The following is a 20,621-nucleotide window of genomic DNA, read 5'->3' on the forward strand; positions in this document are numbered from 1 at the left end:
AATGAATGTACGGGCGATTTTGTAACTCAGATTCATATTGTGATCCGCATATTTCTCGTTGCATGTCCAACATTCTTGGGCAAAAATTTTGAACATTGTAAAATTGTAAGGCACTTTTATGGAAATATTGAAGGTAGTACTCCATTCTTCCGATGCGTAGCAAAACCTTTGTTTTAAAGTGTCTCCATAGCTTGCATCAAGCAGCTGACTGCTATAGAACGCTTTTGACAATAGAAAAAACGCTAATAGCAAAAAAAATGAAAGCCTGCCAACGAGAGATCAGCGGATATATTGATTGTTATAGTGAAATCTAACAATATACGAAAAAAATGCGTTCATAAAGTGGTTCCCGTTCAAATATTTTCGACCACCTGGGGATCTTAACGCGCACTGACATCACACAGCACACGGGCGCCTTAGCGTTTCGCCTCCATGGAAACGCAGCCGCCGCGGTCGGGTTCGAGCCCGGCAACTCCGGATCAGTAGTCAAGCGCCCTGACCCTGAGCCACCGCGGCGGGGATAAAATGAAATGAAAAGTGGTTTTAAGGAAAGGAAATTAAGTCTCTCTTATCTCGGTGGACCGAATCGCGCCGTAAGGAAAGGTAAGTGAAATAGACTTTGTTTTATGGAAAGGAAACGACGCCTGTCTCACAGGTGGTCGAACTTATTCCGGTGCCCTCCACTACGGCACCTCCTTCTTCCTTTCCTTCTCTCAATCCCTCCTTTACATATCCCTTCTCTTACGGCATGGTTCAGGTGTGCGCCGAGATGCGAGACAGATGCTGCGCCATTTCTTTTTCCCCAAAACCAATTATTTACTGTCTTGTGTGAGTGCCTTTAATGTCGTTTCGAAGAAAGCAAGTTGTTTAAAAAATAAAAAAAATTCCTACTACTGTGCGTGCGTTAGTATGGCTTTCTATGGAAACCGCCAGCCGCTCGACCGCAAACGCAGCCAGGGATATGCAGCTAAACCACCAGCCTTTTTTTTGTTTCAAAAATGTTAGTTGATCACCTCTGAATGTGTGCGGACGATGCAAAACATGGAACGTCACCAAACAACGCAGCAAGGTTTCTTTTCATAAAGATTTCTTAGTGACACCGCAAACCACAAGCAACGAAAGGTTGCTGATATCGAAAACAGGCACACTGCTGATGAGTCGGTCAACGCGGTTTTCCAGCTGCAGTGGTCATTGCGCTGAGCCTCCAAAGATGCTCAAAGTATTTCGGCCAAGGAGTTCAAATTACCATCTGGATTTTTTTTCCCCAACCTTTTTCCCCAAGCGGTTAGCTATTTCTTGCCATCCCACATAAACTGATAATCAAAACGAAAAAAAAAATGGAGGACGTTTAAGCTTCGTCTTTAATAGTGAGACGGGACAGCGTGTCGCAGCGTTGCCAAGGGGGGCACGGAACGCCATCGCCCGTTCGGCGCGACGCTTGGCCCGTTGGACAATTTAAGGAAAAGACGCGTCTTACATATCTCGGCGGACACCCAAACCGGGCGGTAAGGGAAGGGAAATGAAATGAACAATTGCTCTTAAGGAAAGGAAGTGACGCCTGTCTCACATTTCTCGCTGGACACACGGATCGCGCCGTAAGGGAAGGAAAAATCGATCTATCGATTGATCGATCGATCAAACAATCAATAAATTGGTCGAACAAACAATTAATCGATCGATTAATCAATCAATCGATCAGTCAATCAATCGACCGATCAGTCCATCAATCAATCCATAAATCAATCCATCAATCAATCCTTAACGCTGTGGCGTTAAAATCCCTTCTCTTACGGCGCGGTTCAGGTGTCCACCGAGATGCGCCATTTCTCGCTCACGGCCACAGACACCGACGACACCGGCTTTTCTGCGACACGAGCTCCTTAAGCGTCGCGTCCAGAATTGTTGGGTATGAACTAGAGTCAACTTGAAGATAGAGTGTGTCAAACGCCTATACCGCCTGCGTATCAAAATCGAGGCAAAAAAAAAGGGCAATTTCCGCTAGGATCGCTGCGAATGTTGTCCATCCGTAGGGGCCTTTTTTAAGGGCGGCCGAACACGCGCGCTGCGTAGTGTAGTGGTTAGTGCAATCGCTTCACACGAGGAAGACCAGGGTTCGATTCCCGCTAAACGAACAGTTTGTTCTTTCTTTCTATTTTAAATCACCGTTTGTTTTAGGGCAAACAAGCCGTGGTAGCAAAAAAAGAGCAAACCGAAACTGAAGTTTGTGAAGCGCCGCCTTGCTGCTGCCGTGGATTTCACCTTGTCAAAATATAACGGCCGGAATTTCCGTGCCACGCAGCGCCAACTTTGAATGCGCGTTTAGAGCACACCCGACGTTACTCTCCAAGCTCCGATCGGTGCTTTTAGCAGACGAGTAAGACAAACACGCCCTACAAAGAGTGCTGGGAATTGTTTCGTTCAGCTTGACGTCTGCAAGCTGCATACAGTGCGTCACGCAGACGTACGCTGTCACTGAACGAAGTTTTCGTCTGCGAGGTGACTGTAGTGTTTTCTTTCAGCTTGTGAAAGAACGAAAGTAAAGCACAACTGGATCAACTCAGGCTTGGCGGCGGCGCACTTCATACAATGCAGCGAACGTTGCGTTGTCAAGGGTCCTACAACCACCGGTTAGACATATGTCAACCGATGGATGCGCGAGCTGCATGATTGGGAAGCATGGACGGCTAGGTCATCGACAAAGTGGGCACACTTCGTTCTAGTCACTGTGGAAGTATGAGTGAACTCAAAAGTGCAATCAAGCCACCTTACCGAACTGCAGTGCAGCGTGTGCAACAATGATAACTTTATTCAAAAACATGGGCGCAGTTATACACTTTACTGCATGAAAAAAAATGCAATAATGAAGACATAATTGAGCCCCTTCGCACATCAGGCTATAATGAGAGTGTATACATGTGTGCAGTAGAAATGGAAGAAAACGCGGCTAAAGTAGATATTGTTCATTATTTTCAACTCGAAAATGTTGTACATAAATAATCTTTATTTCCTTTCAGTGTACAGTCAATAGTAGGCAAGAAAAATGTTATTTTAAATCGTCTTGAGCACTAAAAACTCCACAACTGCACCTTCAAAGGGCGAAGGAACAAAATTTTTGCGTTTCGGATTTTCTCGTACATTGCTAAATATTCATAACTACGTGGTAATCTACTAGGTAATGGGTAAACAGACTATGATCGCGGTAACGAAGGCATACAGAAACTGCAATAGCTGCTCGTTCAGTCGCTCGCATTCCTGCTCATCGGGAAGGCTAGTATATGGTTAAGAGGCACAGGTTAATAAAACCGCAAAGAAGTCATTGCAGCTCTTTGTACATGTTACGTGCGCACTAAATTTACTTGTTTGCTTGTTGCTTGTTTAGTTTTTAGTAAATTAAATTTACTAAATTTAAAGCTATTCCGCTTTAATATTCCTGTTTCACAAGCTCAAAGAAAGCACAGTACAATCACCTCGCCAGTGACGGTGCCAAGGGTAGGCGAAGGGTGGCGGCCGTCACACCACAGATTTGCTGGACCAGATTGCAAATTTGCCGACCGTTTCACGAGGAATGTAATTGGAAGAAAAGGGGCACCTGTACGACTTACCATGTGACACCACATTTATGATCATGATGCGGACTTTATGATTAAAAAGAAGCTGGTCACATGCATTAGTGATAGCTATAGCTCTGCGACATAATGAATCTGCTATCTTGAAACGTTTTTATGAAGACCTGTGCCGCCAAGAATTCTCTCTTCCTCCGGCGTCCGACTCCCAAACCTGGGTTGGGCTGTTGTTGTGGCTTTTGTTATTGTTTTTATTATTTTATTTTGATTTACTTTTACGTTTAAGGTTTGAACTGTTTTTGCGTCGAATGCATGACACTGCTTTTGCTACGATTGAGTGACGCTGCTATTCCTAAGATTTTGTTCGGTTTATCTTTCCACTATAACCTACTGCTTTGTGTAATCTTTACATAAGCTTCGGCTTTAATCCAATTGTAGATAAGCCTTCTGCGTTTTGTTTTTAATCTTGTAAGTTGCATATTGCTTGTTACTGGGCTGTGAGCGATAGAGCGGTGTCACATGGTGAATGAGGGTTATAAATGTGCCCCTTTTGTTCCAATAAACAGTTGGTAGTGTGCGCATGTGTTGTCTTTTTCTTCCTTGGGTTGTCGTCTTCATTGCGCCGCAGTTTTTTCAGTCGTGCATCAACTCGCGCCCCACAGCTGGCCGTCACTAAGTGACAGCGTACGTCTGCGTGACGCACTCTGTGCAGCTCGCAGACGTCAAGCTGAATGAAACAATTCCCAGCACTGTTTGTAGGGCGTGTTTGTCTTACTCGTCTGCTGAAAGCACAGATCGGAGCTTGGAGAGTAACGTCGGGTGTGCTCTAAACGCGCATTTCAAAGTTGGCGCTGCGTGGTACGGAGATTCCGGCCGTTATATTTTGGCAAGGTGAAATTCACAGCAGCAGCAAAGCGGCGCTTCACAAACTTCAGTTTCGGTTTCGGTTTTCTTGTTTCGTTTTGCTACCACGGCTTGTTTGCACTAAAACAAACTGCGATTTAAAATAAAATACAGATTGTTCGTTTAGCGGGAATCGAACCCTGGTCTTCCGCGTGTGAAGCGAGTTCACTATCCACTACGCTACGCAGCGTTTATGTTCTGCAGGCCTTAAAAAGGCCCCTTGGGAAGGACAGCGTTCGCAGCGATCCTAGCGGAAATTACCGTTTTTTTTTTGCCTCGATTTTGATACGCAGGCGGCATAGGCGTTTGACACACTCTATCTTCTAGTTGACTGTAGTATGAACACTACAGTTTAATTAGAGATATCTGTCCGCCGTTGTGATTTGTTGGCATTTCATGCAAAGCGTTCTGTATTACGGCTATCTCGCCTTTTCAAGTCTCTTACCCGATCGCCACATCTCGTTGCGATGCGTTTAAGCAGTTTCAGCTGGTGTCTTTCCTTTTTTTTTTAAGAGTTCTCAGCTCCGTTCAGCCGTCCTTAATAAGGCCCTTTGTAACTGGAGCTGACCTTACCGATGTGACAGAAACGTAATGGAGGCTCCTAACAAAAGCTAGAACAACCCGCGTGCTCTAATCGAACTTCGCGGATGCCCTGCTTGTTGTGCTTATTTCATTTTGAACAGATTTTTAAAATACTTTGTTTGGTGTATCTATCGAAGAGAAGCGGTGTTTACATAAGCTTTTAGTTTAGGACACATTATAACGGTGCGTAATGTTTTAACTGGACAGAAAAGTTTAGTATCAGCAGCAAAGATTCTACTGTAGCGAGAAACAGTGGTTGAAAATAAAGATAAAAGAGGGAGAGCTGGCGGAAGCAGGAAAACCTGCAAACACATCAGACGGGGCCATCGGAGGCTGGATTTTATCGCGCTGGTTTGACTCGCGGACACAATTAATAAACCACGGCTTCTTTTACACCGAGAAAGGCGTTGCAGCGGGATCAAGACAGTGAACCTGGTCGTGCGAAAGACCAAAACGGGACGAAGACGATTACACGTCAGAGGGCTCGACCAGAGAAAAGCTTCAAGAGGGGAGAGCGTTATCCAGGCTGCTGCAAAAGCAGAGAAATAGGGAGAAAGTCGAACGAGAGCGCCGGGTAAAAGAGAGGCGCAGCCGGGCAATCTCGGAGCCGACACGAAAAGAATTCGACGTCGCCGTGCGCAGTCAGAGGCAGACTGAGGCGCCTGCGCAGGTCGTGTCGGGGGCGGGGGACATCTCGGAGCCGAAGCGCGATAAACGAGTCAAGAAGGAAACGGATAAAAGCCGATTGCTCGCTGTGCCCGCGCTGTTAACAAGGCGACGGCGGCTGAAGAACTCGAGCCGACATAAGAGGCAGAGCGGCAAAAAAATACAGGGAAGGAAGCACCTCCGGCAAGACAACGCAGTGGAACACTGCGAACACGGCGGGAATAACGGGAAACGAATGAAAATCTTATGAGAGGGAAAAAATAAAAATGGAGAAGCGGGAAGTGCGTTTGACAGAACGATATACATGTATATAGCAAAACAAAAAGGACTTGAACACGGGAGAGAGAGAGGACACAAGAAGGCGAAAGAGCGGGTGAAACTTTGATGCCTATCCGACAGGCAGCCGGCTTGCATTGACAATCTATATTGCTCCCAAGACGGCGCCCTTCCGTCCGTGGAAGTGCCGCCCAGAAGGTTTGGGATCTCTTTCAGCCCGATTGAGGCCCGTTTTAATTTTGGAACCGCCGGTCGGCAGCGTCCTCATGAAAGCGGAGCGGAGCGAAAGCAAAGAGCTCCAGGGAATACAAAAATAAAGCTACTAAAAACAAGCAGGAGCTACAAGAAGGTCGGGCCTGTTTGGAACCGTCCAGTGCTCACGAGCTGACACTTGACAAGAGCGTCGTAACTTAATGGCTTCTCCTTCTCAATGTATCTTTAAGGATTCTGAGTGTGCGTTGCTCTCGATCTTGGCAGTGGTTCGGCTCAAATGAGAACAAAATTCTTAGAGCAGAAGTCGTTAGAACAGTAGCGTTTAATCAAGCTGCCACCTCTCTGATTATTCCTCTCAGCATGCCGAAAAAGTCTTACTTCTCCGATTTCCAGAGTAAACAGTTTGTGATTACCTTGATCCTACGTAGGAAAGAATGCGGTCACATTCGGATGGAAATTAAACGCAACGTAATAAACCAGACGATATGTATCACCAGCTGAAAACAAAGCTACGGTTGCAGCAGTATAATGAGAAAAAACAACAACAAAAACAATCCCTGTGCACCACAAATAAGGAATGTTGGCAACAAAGCGTAAATGCTCCGATGTACGCGAAATACCGTGTGTTTTCACAGAACACTCAAAAAATTTCAAAAAAATGTTTTTTTTTTGGGGGGGCGGGTCAAAAATATCGCTTTTTCGGAATAGTATTCCCAGTGTTAGCCGACACCAGAAAACCGGTGAATCGTCTTAAGTAGTAAGCAGGTTAGTAAGCAGGGTAACTAATTTTGCACTAACTTTTTAACTAGTATACTTTGGCGCCGAGTCGTAATTAGAGATTTGTAGCCGGTCATTAGTAATAGCCATATCGATTTTTAGAATTTCGAAAACGCGATTACCCTCGCCGCTGTGACTCGACAAAATTTGGCTGCATCGTGCGAAAATACATCCGCTTTCGAAAAAAATGCATATATATATATATATATATATATATAATATATATATATACATATATATATATATATATATATATATATATTATATATATATATATATATAATATATATATATATATATATATATGTAAAGCAGCAGAAAAAACAACCATGCCGCCGGTGGGATCCGAACCCGCGACCTCCGAATATCGCGTCCGGTGCTCTACCAACTCAGCTACGGCGACGGCTGTCCAATCTGCTGCTCTCGTGGTATATATGTTTATTGGGTGCTAGCGAACCTTGCTTTATAAGTAATGTTTTTAAGCGATAGATTAATCTAAGTATTATTATTCCATTGATAAACACAAGACGTAAAAAAAATTAAGCATTCCCCTATGCACCTTGGTTTCGGTGACTTGGCTCCCTAAATATAATTGTTTTTTTGGGGGGGGAAGGAAATGGCGCAGTATCTGTCTCATATATCGTTGGACACCTGAACCGCGCCGTAAGGGAAGGGATAAGGGAGGGAGTGAAAGAAGAAACGAAGAATGAGGTGCCGTAGTGGAGGGCTCCGGAATAATTTCGACCACCTGGGGATCTTCAACGTGCACTGACATTGCACAGCACACGGGCGCCTTAGCGTTTTTCCTCCATAAAAAGGCAGCCGCCGCGGTCGGGTTCGATCCCGGCAACTCCGGATGAGTAGTCGAGCGCCCTAACCACTGAGCCGTCGTGGCGGAGTGGTAGCGTCTCCCTAAATAAGTTTGTCAAACGAGCCCCTCATTTCCTTTACCTTGTCTGCTATATATATATATATATATATAATATATATATATATATATATATATATATATATATATATAAATATATATATATATATATATATATATATATATATATAATAGAGAGAGAGAGAGAGAGAGAGAAAGATAAAGAAAATTTTTTACAAATCATTTGAAAGTATTGCATTACTTAGATTATAAACTCATATATATTCGGTTATAAAAATGGCAGCCTGCGGACCGTTCAGTGCTCAGATGTAAACAAACCAATGCTTTTCTTGTGCGGCGTGCCGCTGTTTGCCACAATCTGAACCAAGAACTGCCTCACAACTGCTGCAATGAATGAATGCGACGAAGACTGTCACAGATCTGCGGCAGCCTCACTGCGAAAAGTGAATGCTACTGAAACGAAGGCGCATCGTTGCCCATCGTCGGCCTGCATCGCTGTTTGTGGATGATGCCGAACTGTGAATTGTTTGAATAGCTTCTCCCGAACAAATTTCCAGTTAAAAATAGCGCTTACTTCAGTAATCGCCTGGTTTTATTACCGCTTTGCATCGTGTTTTTATTCAGTTTTGCTTACCTGTAGCGTCATCTGTCGGATCGCATGCTCACTGCTTAATGGTCATTGAAACTGGCCGTGTTGCAGCGGTGCATCTGGATGGCTGATGGCCATTGACTCAGTGAGCATTAAAGATTATCCTTGCTACAGGCATAATACTTCAAGACATGATGTACTCATCGCTTTACATTGCATGGTACACTATGCCGTCATCCGCAAACAGATTAATTGTGGAACAAATGCAGTTGAGCAAGTCACTAATCTATATTAAAATAACAAAGTACCTAGAAAGGAACGTTTAGGTACATATGATATTAATGCTGCTAAAGACGAGTTGTTACCACTAGCTGTAATGAACTGTTACCGATTAGGAAGAAAGCAATCTATCCATTTTAGCAGGTTATCATCGAGGTTAAGGTGACTGGGTTTGTGGATCAGTAGCTTATGACGCATCTTTCCAAATGCTTTTGAAAAGCTTAGAAAAATACAGAAAGCAATATGTCGTTTTTAGCAGTTTATCATCGAGGTCAATGTGGCGGATCTTGTATATCAGTAACTTATGACACACCTTGTCAAATGCTTTTCAAAAGTCTAGAAGAATACAGTCAACGCACCAATACGCCTATACGGGACGAAAATTGGGAGCACGGTGTCCTCTAGCTTGCTTACTTTTGTAAAAGTGAGTGCGCTAGAGGGAAGCTTACTCCCTATTTACTCCTTTCTGTTTCATGTGAGCTGCAAAAATTACTGAGGAATACATATTAATGCTGTTGAAAAACTTCACAGTGATAACATCAACACCAGCACATGAATAGGTTTTAAAAGAGTGAGTAATGTTTGCAACACCAACTGAAACAATAAAAACAAGAGGCATACACAAAGAGTCGTAAGTAGATCAATCTTCGGAAACCGGGAGCGTATAGCCCTGGAGAAGTTTTTTGAAAAAGCCTTTATTCAAGAGCGTAGGACGGTCGCTTTCTGGAACATTGTGGCCATCTGGGTCATTTAGTGAAATAGGTCGATATTTTTCAAGGATTTCCGCAGCTGCAGAAAGTTATCGGGTCATGCGGTGCGCAGTGTTGTGTACTTTTCTATAAGTGCATTGATTTAGTTAGAAAACATGCTCCACTTATCCTGAACAGATCGGACGTCTTTGTCATGAATCTGAATAGCGAGTACCTTTCTAGAATAATGCCTGTCGCCACTTTCGCCATGTACCTTCATTTAAAGAAGTCAAGCTGTATATCAAGCATATACCTACCAACGTACAAAATGCAGACGTCATATAAAATCACCAGTTCCCTACGAAATTTGAGACGAACAGGAGGAAGTTCTACGCTTTCACGCTTCCGAGGCATTTTTTATGAACTCTTTTGGCTTTTTACTATGACGTAGTCTTTTTTTAATCAGCACAATGACTACTCACGCTTAATCGATATCAGGCCTCATTCAGTTAGGCATCAGCAATCGAGTTTTACAGTTGTTGTGAAAGCGGCCACAGGCCGTGATGGCACGCCTTAAAACCCGCCTCGGGCAGGATTCAGTCGGTAATGCTCGAGTTAGCTATACTCACTGTTGTGCTTATGTCGCCCTATTCCTTGTTCGCAGTCTCGCCACAACCGGGACGGCAGCGCCACCTATGTGGAGGAAGATGAAGACAAGTTCCTCAGCAGCGAGGACTCGGTTGCACCCACGGCACCCAAGGCTCTCCCCCTCGACTTTGGTCAGTGCAGTCACGAATGTTATGCTTGCGATGCTGTTTCTCACAGCACGGCGACGCCCATCGCATGGCGGAGGTGAAGGGCTCGTTGGCGCCTATACTTAGCCGCAGTGCTCTACTTAAAGAAAGCTAAGGGGGCACTGAGAGGAAGGTGCCTCCATAGAGTCACCGCAAGTTTGTCAAGAGCGTGCTGCAGAATGCGCCAACCCACCACCGAATGGCGCGGAACCGAAGCTAGGGCACGTGCGTGCTCGCTTTATGCGTGAGCTCTCACAGGTGCTAGCTGCGGTTCACCGTACGCCTCGTAAGAGCGGGGAAAAAGTTAGTGGTACGTTACAGCAGCTATTGCACGCGGCGACTCGCATCTTACGATGGGCACCACCCTGGAGTTGGTAGGTTGAGCTTTCTGCTTGTCTACACCTGAAGTGCCTCCAAACGGCAGTGTGCGGGTCTCCACCATCCCTGAATTGTGAGAGTTTCTACAAGAGTTACAAATATCTATAAAACAAATCAGTGAGCATCAGCACGCAGGCCCCTCAACATGCTTGCCAGTTGTCTGTGTCCTGCGCCAGGAAGTCAACACAGCACCTGTGACTCTCCAACCGAATCTACTAAAAGGATGCAAGGCAGGGGGGGGTTATGGCGACAGCATGTAGATCACTGAATCGTTGCAACGTCCCATCTAAATTCTTAACGTTTTGCCCCTGAGTTTATCCGTTTTATCCACAACATATGCTTCGGGCAGATAGTGAAGTAAGCGCCATCTGAATTTCCGGCAAGGCTCTCGGCATGAGTTATAGATGCCGAGTGGTTAGGGTGGCTTCATGCGGGTTATCGTTAATTTCAGGGATTGATCTGACGACACCGAGTCTTTTCCTTGTGAAGCCGCACAGTTATTTTACGATGGTAGATGTTGTGTCACGTGACTGCGCAAGGTATTCGCAAAATAAATGCCCGCCAAATTAAATGGCTTTCATTTACTGCTTCATAAAAAAATTGCTAGTTCTCAGATAAAATACGAAATAGGGCGGAATAGTTTTAAAAAAAGTGGGTGAACACTTATCTTTTTTTTTTAATGCGCAAGTGGAAATCCGCTTGGCGCTTTTATTTCTGGCAGTTATTTGCGTCAAAAGTATCCTTTTTTTTTATTGCGTTCACTGTCCGGTTTTTGAAGGTACACCAAGTGCGCATGGGCATTGTGCTTATTGAGCGTTCGAGTGTGATACAATACGGAAAACATGCACTGCATTGCCTTTGCAAGCAGTGTTCTTAGTTTGATTCTTCGCCATGTGAGGTGTACTCGGTGGGAGTGAACGGTGGAGAATTGCACCGTCACATCACTGCGCTTGCACTTCAGTACAAAAGCTGCAGTATAGCGTGAAATATGCCCGCTTTAGCGCGGTGCTAGATTCAGGTTCAGTACCGATCGAAACACCAAGCAGTTGTGAAACTGGAAAAAAAAAATAGCTGCGCGGTGGAGTCTGTAAAACATGAGAATTTTTTTTAATAACGAAAATTTTATTGCCAGTATATTTACATTTTCTACAGAAAGGTGTCGGTTTAGCCTTTCAGTTGCATCATGAGTTTGCAGAGTGGCTCTACAGCGCCATCTTTCATTGCAAAATGTGGCAATAAAATGTTTCGCTATGTAAAAAAAAAAGGAAAGCCTTATGTCTTTCTGTGCATTCCTGTGAAAAACGTATCGCGCTACTGTCTCCGCTTCTAAGATTATAGAATTTTTACTTTTTCTGTAACTTTTATTTACATCACCTTGTATATTACATGTTTTTTGTAGGGGTGTCTGAATGTCAGGTTTTTCGAACACGAATCGAATGCGAATAGTTAAGGTCAAACATTGAATCGAATATTGAGTTATAAAGCACAGATGCGTTTTTTAGCTTAAGTATATTGATTTGGACATGCTGCGACACTGGTTCAAAAACAGCACTTTAATCGCACTACTGAATGCTGCACTGTCTGTGCCGTAATCAAAAAAATATTACATGAAGACATGAAAAGCATTACAATTCATACTGACTCATTAAGCATATTGAAAGCGGCTACATACCGGAAAGATAATACAACCGTTTATGGGAGACATTGTACACTATAGAATAATAGCAATAGCACAAGGACAAACAATATCATAATCCTAGGCCCCTAGCCAGGTCAGTTCAAATAGCAAAGAGCTGACTTATGCGCTGCACGAACTCCATGAGGGTAAATTCTGGAAAGTAAACAGAATGTTTACAAAGATTGCATGAAGCTAGTAGAGAGTAATCTGAGAAACAAATGGCAGTACACAAGAATAATAAAAGCAAGAACAAACTGCACCTGGTAAAGCCAATCCTGGGCGAATGAAAGTAGCGTATAAACCGAGAACGTCTTATCGAAGTGATTTTAAGCCGCCTATGCATGGGGGTACACACCTTGCACACAACTTCATACTTATGAGGCAAGGGAGACATTTTTACGAACTATGCGGAGGCGTCACAGTTGCGACGTTTTATTTTCATGCACAACACTTTAGAAGGTGGGAAAAAGCATTTCACATTATTTTTCATTGAACAGATCCCATCCCACCACACCTCGATTTTGGGAGAGAATGCAATTGTAGAAATTTTCTCGAGCAGTTAGGTTAGTAAAGAATAGAACTTTTTTAGGTATATTGTAACTATTTGAAAGCTTGCATTCCTTTTCTATCGCTGTGTTTCGCTCATGATAGCCTCATCCACTTATGAAACCTACAACCCAGCACAGTAACAACTAGCAAGTCCTCGCGCTAAAGACGTGGTTCGGGCGAATACGATGTCAGGTTGAAGTCATCCCTGTTTCGAAGAAAACAATGACACTGATGTCGTAATCGGCAAGAACACTTAATACAACGCATGAAAAATGTCGCACCATATCGAACCGTAATTTCTCTACAACAATAAGAATTGTTTCTTTTACCTGAGAAAAAGGATGATAAAAAAATCCCAGACGATCAATGCTATTCATGCGGCAGAGTATGCGTTAGCACGTGAAGCGTACAAACATTTAATAGTGTCTTGTTTAACTACCAATATCCTGCCAGTCAACCGAATCGCTGCCTCTTTTTTGTTTTTTTAATCTCTTGAGCACACAACACTGTAATTGATTATTTAGCACATCTAGGCAATGCACTCACAATATCCAAAAGATAGTCGTCTACAAAGTCGCTAGTAACGGCGCCCTCAATATCTTGCACAACATTGTTAATCAAAATAAGCAGCCCATTCTGCGAGTGAAATTTAAAAATAAGCATCCCATTCTGCGAGTGAAATTTAAAGCTATGTCGTCTTATTTTAGCTTCTCTTTTTTTTTCACCATTCTGTACTGTTTTTATTTTTTCGCGCCGTACTCGCTCCAGCGCGGTGCTTTCTCTTTCACCCCACCGCGTGTCACTACGCTGCGGCTGCAGATCTCCTGCCCTCTCGTTGCTCTATGCGGCTGCGCTCCACAACTATTTTCCTTTCGCGTGCCACGCTCTACTCTGCGTTCTCCTAATCTCTTGCACTCCTTCGCTATGCTGCACTCTTCGGACAGCATATAGAATGGCGCGAACGCGGGCGGATGTGCCTTTAACAAGCTATCGCTGTAAAATATCCGAATCGCGCTCATCTAATCGAGGAGAGTGGCGATATTAACATAACCACGACTAAGAGCCGTGTGCCGACACTTAAATGCGTAATTTCACAAGTCTGCAATGAGATGAAGGCAAGCGAAGCGTACAAAATCTTCGTAAACATGCGACGATCATGCACTGTTAGTGAAGGCAACAGCAGAGGCGCGCTTTTCTCCGCTTTCACCTCCCGTCTGTTTATTTGCTTCACAGACGGATCAGCATAATGTTCCGCTCTGAAATGACTGAGTAGGCCACGTACTACAAAATTTGACGTGTCATCGTAGTCATCGTATGCAGTGGACGTAACAAATTGTCATCGCATAGCTCACAAGACGGTACACAGAGCGCCATATTGCTGATTTGTTGTCTGTGAGGGTCACCAAGGCTTCAGAGACAAGCAATTGCTAAGGCGGTCAAGAAAAATAGTTGCTTTGAATGCACTGCTCTAAATTCTCATGTTTCCAATGCTTGTGACATTTCCTACATCCAAAATTCTAAGAGGCCAAGTCCGCGAATTGAATACAAAGATCAAATGTATCATGTTCGATTTGTTTTTCAAGTTTTTAAGTATTCGCACACTACAGTTTATTAACAATTCCTCTCGCACTGAAATCCACGCTCTCGATTTCGTGAGAGGTCAGTATGTAGTGATGCGATGCCCCCAACATGCCAAAGAAAAGAAACTGCTGAATGCAGCCTAAAAAACAAACATGAATAATATGTCTGTTGCCAGTGGTCGTTATCACGTTATCCTTCGTCCAGGCTCGTTTCGTCACTTACTCCCAAAAAAAGTTGGTCACAGGATGTGACAGCGCAACGTTGGAGAGCTGCTTCTTGTAAGCGGGTTATGCGGTAACTTTTCCATGGCTACTCTTATCGGCTTGTCTGCCTGCGCGAGAGGACGAACAAGAAATGCAAGCTGAAAGAGAAGGTGAAAGAAAGTGCTCAAAGCCTCAGCGAATCGATGCACCCGAAAGTTGCATGCGTAAAGATGCAAAACGGCAATTTGCATGCATCTTCAGAAACACACGCGAAAGGAAGTTAGCCGGCGTTCTTTGCAATTCCTTTTTCTTCCCTCTTTTTTTTTTTGTTTCTCTTTAGCCATGAGCACGAGTCTAGCCTGACCTATTCCCTCCTGTTCAGGTCTTCGCTTTTGACACTTCTTAGACATCAAGACAGTGTTCTTTCGAAATCAAAGAGGGTCCTTGCAAAAAAAGTATGAAGGAAAAGTTTCGCAACCAGGTATACCTCACGGTAGAACAAGAGTGGCACCGGGAAGAACCACTGCACAGGGTACGTCATTCGATTTTTGCTTTGACTTTTAACCAGACGCGTTTCGTCTAGCGGTCCACATTGCTAGCACATTGCCAACCGTTGCGCAAGATTCGTTGCTCGATATGGAGCACCTGAACAGAGACGCGGCTTCGCGCGACCACTGCCTGCTTGATGTTGCGTCAACAGAGAGTTGTTTCGCAGCACTTGCTCTCCTACTGTTCGCTTGGGGCTGCTGCACCTGAAAGAGCTCCCGTATCTCCTCTGATTGCTCTGTACTCTTCTACGGAGCAATATGCTTTTCCAACTGCGACCCTAGAAAGGCAGTCAAGCGAAGAAGAAAAAATGCGAGGAAAAGCACTGAATCTTTCCTTTCGACTGAGTGGCTTTATTTGAACAGGCATGGAATACACGAGAACAAGAAGCAGGAGGTATAATGGGCATAAGTTGGAGTCTCTTCGTCTTATGCGAGCAGGTGGACGAGGTGAGCGACGGAAAATAACCTACGCCAAAAATCCATAGTAATAACAGCTGCTTACGAGCAGCAGCAGATATTGCGGGAAACGTCATTAAGTAAAGTGAGACAGGGAAAATGCGATAAAGCAGATGCGTTGTGAAATTTCTCGCACGTTCCTAATGTGCTACGAACAAAGCCGTGCGCAAGCTCGGTGAATAGTGAGGGTCTCAATTATGCCAAAATCGCACACACGATATATTCTGGAATGATAGAAATCATTTGTTTTTGTACGTGAATCTAAAGGACATCAGTTGCGATGTCGCCGTGGCAACGCCATTTCTGGGTCTTTTTTTAGTGAAACGTTGTCAATATACGCTTGATGAGCTGTCTGGAAGGAATCGGTCACTTGACATAACTCGACAGCAGAGGCCGGACGCCGAGATTCACCTTTTACATCATTAAATGTATTTTAATTTAGAGTCGTCGAAAAAGAGATGTTGAATACTTCTAAAGCTTCCCTGTGAAGGACCAAAGAATAAAAGCCAATGAACCCTTGTCAATTTCTGGTTGGAATCTATCAATGTTAAAAGTAAAAGCACTTCTAAAATGCAAATTTCAAAAATGCAATATAAGAAACTCAATGTGGAAGTAACATCTAATTACGATTATATAAAAAGCATCGCCCAGTATTACTAAGTGCCATCATTAAGAACATGCTTTTTTATGCGGCGATAAAGCTGAAGAGAGAGAAGCATGAGAATCGAAGGCAATACCGTTAAAGCACTTTATTGTCTTGAGCTCCAGAAATTCCTTATTTACGGCACAGCGAAGACGAATTAAAAGACTCAAGTTATTGGAGCACAGGTAGAAAGTTTTATTAAAGGCACCGACTACTGACCGAAACGTTTCACTAGATTATGGGAGAAATGAAAAGATCTTGCCTCAGATTACAAGAATTGAGTGCTCCCATATCCAGGAAACCAGGCTGAAAAATTTTAATTTTTACCTTGCCATTATCGGTGTGTTTCATCACGTGAGCACATCTCTGTAAAATATGGCCGATTTATTTTAAGTACGCACTGTTTTTTTTTCTCTTCCAGGAGTGTTCATTATGATTAATTATATTTTACGCTCTCTCCTCTGGTACCTTCAATGCATAGCAACGCTGCCTTCGCATCGTCAATTATGTATTTTCCTGGATTTTGTCGCCAGATGGCGCCGCAGTGCCTTGTATTTGTTCGCTGAAGCGGTAAGCATGGTCCAATACTTTCGTCGACGAGGCGCATATCACTGTGCCGTAAAAGCTTTGGGTGTGGAAACTGAAATAAGCGTTACTTCATACTAAAGAATCCCTAATTACCCTCTGACAGGTGAGATTTATAGTAGTTTTAGGTGCATCACTTTTGCCAACGTGCAAACACCATCGCGCTCGCCAATCAGGGTTTCCAGCATCGAGATGCATAAATTCTCAGTAAAAATCTTGTGCAGCGTTTCTAACAAAACCGTTGTGGTATCGAACACCTTAGGCAGCAAACCTTCCCTTGCGCCGAAAAAATTAGGTGCTTAAAATTCAGTGGTCGGTTCCTTTAAATTTAGGCACCGCTCTCATGTGCCTCATTTTTGCTACATAACATAGTTAGATTTTGCAGTCGCTTACTACCTTATTTTTCTTGTTATCTAAATTGACTGCAAGGCTATAGTGACCCAGGTGACATCCATGGGTATCTGCTTCAATGTTTTGTTAGATAGAAAATAAAAAGAGCTCTTGTATTCTACAGGAGCACGTGTTACGACGAAGTCAATTTCTGGTTATATAACACGAGGCGCTTGTTAAGGCGAAAGCCTTTAATGGCTCATTGTTGTCCGTCCGTCCATTCGCGAAATCTGTCACACAATAGCTGTTAATCAAAATACATGAACTCATAAGAAAAAAAATCCCTCTGCACGGCGGGATTCGAGCCACCATCCTTCCGATCCGCAGCCGAGCGTGCTGACGACTACGCTACTTCCTGCCAAGGTATTATGTAATTCACCTTGTGTCTAGCATAACCGGTGCGTGCTAGGGCAACAAAAATAGAAAAAAACTCGGGACAAAGAACGCCCCTCGAATGTTGACAATTCTTTAGAAACATGCAATGAACCGCAGTGGCTGCCATTCTTTTGAGGAGTTGTCTCAACTTTTCTTGTAGCCTAACTCCGAATCGAACAAATCCGTGAGCTGCATTGACAAGCGTTGAACTCTGGAAAGCGGTCACTCCCATCGACCGGCCCAAGGCTCCCATCTTTTCGTCGGCCTGAGCAAACCTTATTTTCTTTCTTTTTCTCTGCCCACACTTATATATGTCTGGCGTAAGGACGCTGGAGAGTGTTTGCGGAAAGGCGTCGAATGAGACGGATGCCTCCGAAACGCCCTCCAGTCTCTCCAGCTTATTCACAAGCAATTGTGTACTTAATAAACATCTTAACCACGCATCAGAGACACATGCAGGAACACCGCTCTAAAGGCTTTCGCCTCACCGCACCTTAGGTCAACAAAGTGTCACCCTGAATTTTTAACTATAGATTTACCACAGTGTTCAAGATATACTTCTTTGCAATACTATTTAGTTCCCAGCTTCGAGTATAAATGTAAGAGACGTCAAAGAATGTTACATCTTGCCGATGCAACAACTAGCATTAGTAGGGGGGAATTTTCACGCGCGAGGGCAACATTGTGGGTGATGGGTACACCTTAGGGGGATGCTGCGGGTTAATTTCGATAGCTTGGGGTTCTTTACAGCGTTACGAAATCTCAGTACAAGGGCGTTTTTTACGTTTATCAAATTGTAGCTCTTACAGTAGGCATCGAACCCACGACCTCGGACTCAGAAACCGTGCGCTATAGCCACTAGGCTAGAAGCAAACAGTCACGTTGGTTTTCAATCAGTTTTGTTGATAGTCTTGTTGTCTACATCTGAGCGCAAGCACACGCTAGGCAACCACCCTCAGACATACACAGTGTTCTTTAATTGTAATTTAGCTTGGGATGTTGCGAATATTGTATAACAAAGTTGACAGAACGCTGAGGATAAACTGAACTTATCCTAGATCGAATGATTATCGAATTTATACTGACAATGAGATTACTAACTCCGAAAGAAAACATCGCTAATGAGCTGGAAACGTGTGAAAGATAAAACTCAGGTATCGCTATCACAGACCATTTTCAGGAATAGATAGCGTCAAGCAAGATTTTGTAATGCACAAAAGAGAATGCGAAAGATTACGCGCCCGAATATTAATGTAACTTCTCTATCGTATCCGGGCCTATTGCAAATTTACCGCACAAGGAGACCGAAAGCCGTTCACAATGAAGCAAGAGAAAGCCAAGACACTCGACATAACCAGCGTCACTACCTTCAGTCAGAAAAGCTAGGGAAAAAATTGCAGCTTTTAACTATAAATTTCCCAAAAACGAAAGAGTTTCTTGCTGCTGAACAGATGTCAACCGAATCATAAAAAGGCCACCAATCGCAATTTGCTAAACGCGAAAACCCGATGTAGTAACCCTGTAAAGCGTGCTCTGCCTCATTAATAGGCATTCAGAGGCAAAAGCGCAATTACGGCCGCGCTTTTAGAGTTAAGTGATCACCATTCGCTTTGTTGGCTTGCGAACCTCAAAGATCCCTCGGGGCGGCTTGCACGCTGGAGGCTTCGCCTTCAAGAGTTCGATGTCACCATCGTTTATAAGTCCGGCAGGAAGCACAGTGATATATATATATATATATATATATATATATATATATATATATATATATATATATATATATATATATATATATATATATATATATATATATATAGAGAGAGAGAGAGAGAGAGAGAGAGAGAGAGAGAGACAAGCCATGCACAGGCTTCAGCAAGATTCAGGAGGCACAATTTTACGCAGTGGCCAATTCGGCCGTCTCAGTATTAGTCCTCGAAAAGCCAGCTGGGATGGCGAGGCGTGCAGGAGGAAAGAGGATGCGGAGAGTACGAGAGCCCAGGCGCTATCGCCACTTTCCCACTTTTGCGCTGGGGTCACGCTCGCATCCATCTGCTGCGGTGCGTCTGTGCGCGCCGCGCGAAGGAATGCGTTGCCGGCCTTCCACGTGCTGGTTTGTGTGCGTCCGTGCGGTCGTCCCATTTTCAGCCGCGAAGACGAAAGCGACCATGGCGCTCAGCGGACGACGAGGGACGCGGGAGGCACGGGGGCTGAGGGCAAGCAGAATGGCGCCGCTACCCGCACAACACGCGGCTGGTGGAATGCGGTTTCCTCCTAATTGCGAAATGGGGTCTGTTTGAGCATCCAATTGCGGCTCGTTCCGGAACGGGAGTGCAGCACCCCGGGCAACGAGCAGAGGGGGGCAACAGCCGCGACGATCCCATCGAGCGGCTGGCTGCTTCCGAGAGGGACGTCTGCCATCGCCGCTGGGGTCTCTCTGCCTCGCTGGGAGTGGAGGGGTGTTGGCAAGTCATTGCGTACATGCGTCAGGTGTAGTCAGTCAGCAAGGCAGCCCCTCATCTCAACCGGGGCTGCATTGCCAAATCCCTTCAGTCAGGACGCGGGTGACGCTGCAGCCGCCGCCGCTGTCGCCGCAATCTCATTACGCCAGTTCTCCTCTTCGGGGCTCTTTTCGGTTACACGATTCGGGCGTAGACACCAAGCTGTTCTGGGCCGGCTCCTTTCTGCTCCCTCCCGCAACCAGCCGCCTGGCAGTGTGGTATCGAAATTTCTGCCCGGCCTTCCTTCTTTCTCCCCCTCTTCTCTATGTCTGCTCTGCCTCCTCCTCTCATACCACCTCTCCTTGATCTCGTATAGACATTTTCTTGTGTAGGCGGGAAAAGTGAAAAGGCCCAAAACAACCGCGCGTCGGGAGTTGCGGCCTGAGTGCGGCATAGCGTGCATGCGCGCCATCTTGCGAGAGAATTGTCTGCGGCCTAGGCACATCATGACAGGGTATATGCTCAGCACATCTTCGAGAGAGGGTGCGAGGAAAAAAAAAAAGGGACTCGAGGAAGGTTC

At 44.5% G+C, this 20,621-nt stretch overlaps 1 protein-coding gene across 2 annotated transcripts in view; it reads left to right on the forward strand.

Annotated features, from left to right (window-relative positions):
- LOC144114794 (follistatin-related protein 5-like) overlaps positions 1-20,621 on the forward strand; it is a 304,172-nt gene that overhangs the window by 187,722 nt on the left and 95,829 nt on the right. For both annotated transcript variants that reach the window (XM_077648758.1, XM_077648757.1), the window contains exon 2: positions 10,091-10,205. The gene's annotated coding sequence lies outside the window, so the exon portion shown is untranslated. The remainder of the gene's footprint in view (positions 1-10,090; positions 10,206-20,621) is intronic.

This window comes from Amblyomma americanum, chromosome 1 (genome assembly GCF_052857255.1).
Source record: "Amblyomma americanum isolate KBUSLIRL-KWMA chromosome 1, ASM5285725v1, whole genome shotgun sequence".
In the NCBI taxonomy this organism is placed as follows: Eukaryota; Metazoa; Arthropoda; class Arachnida; order Ixodida; family Ixodidae; genus Amblyomma; species Amblyomma americanum.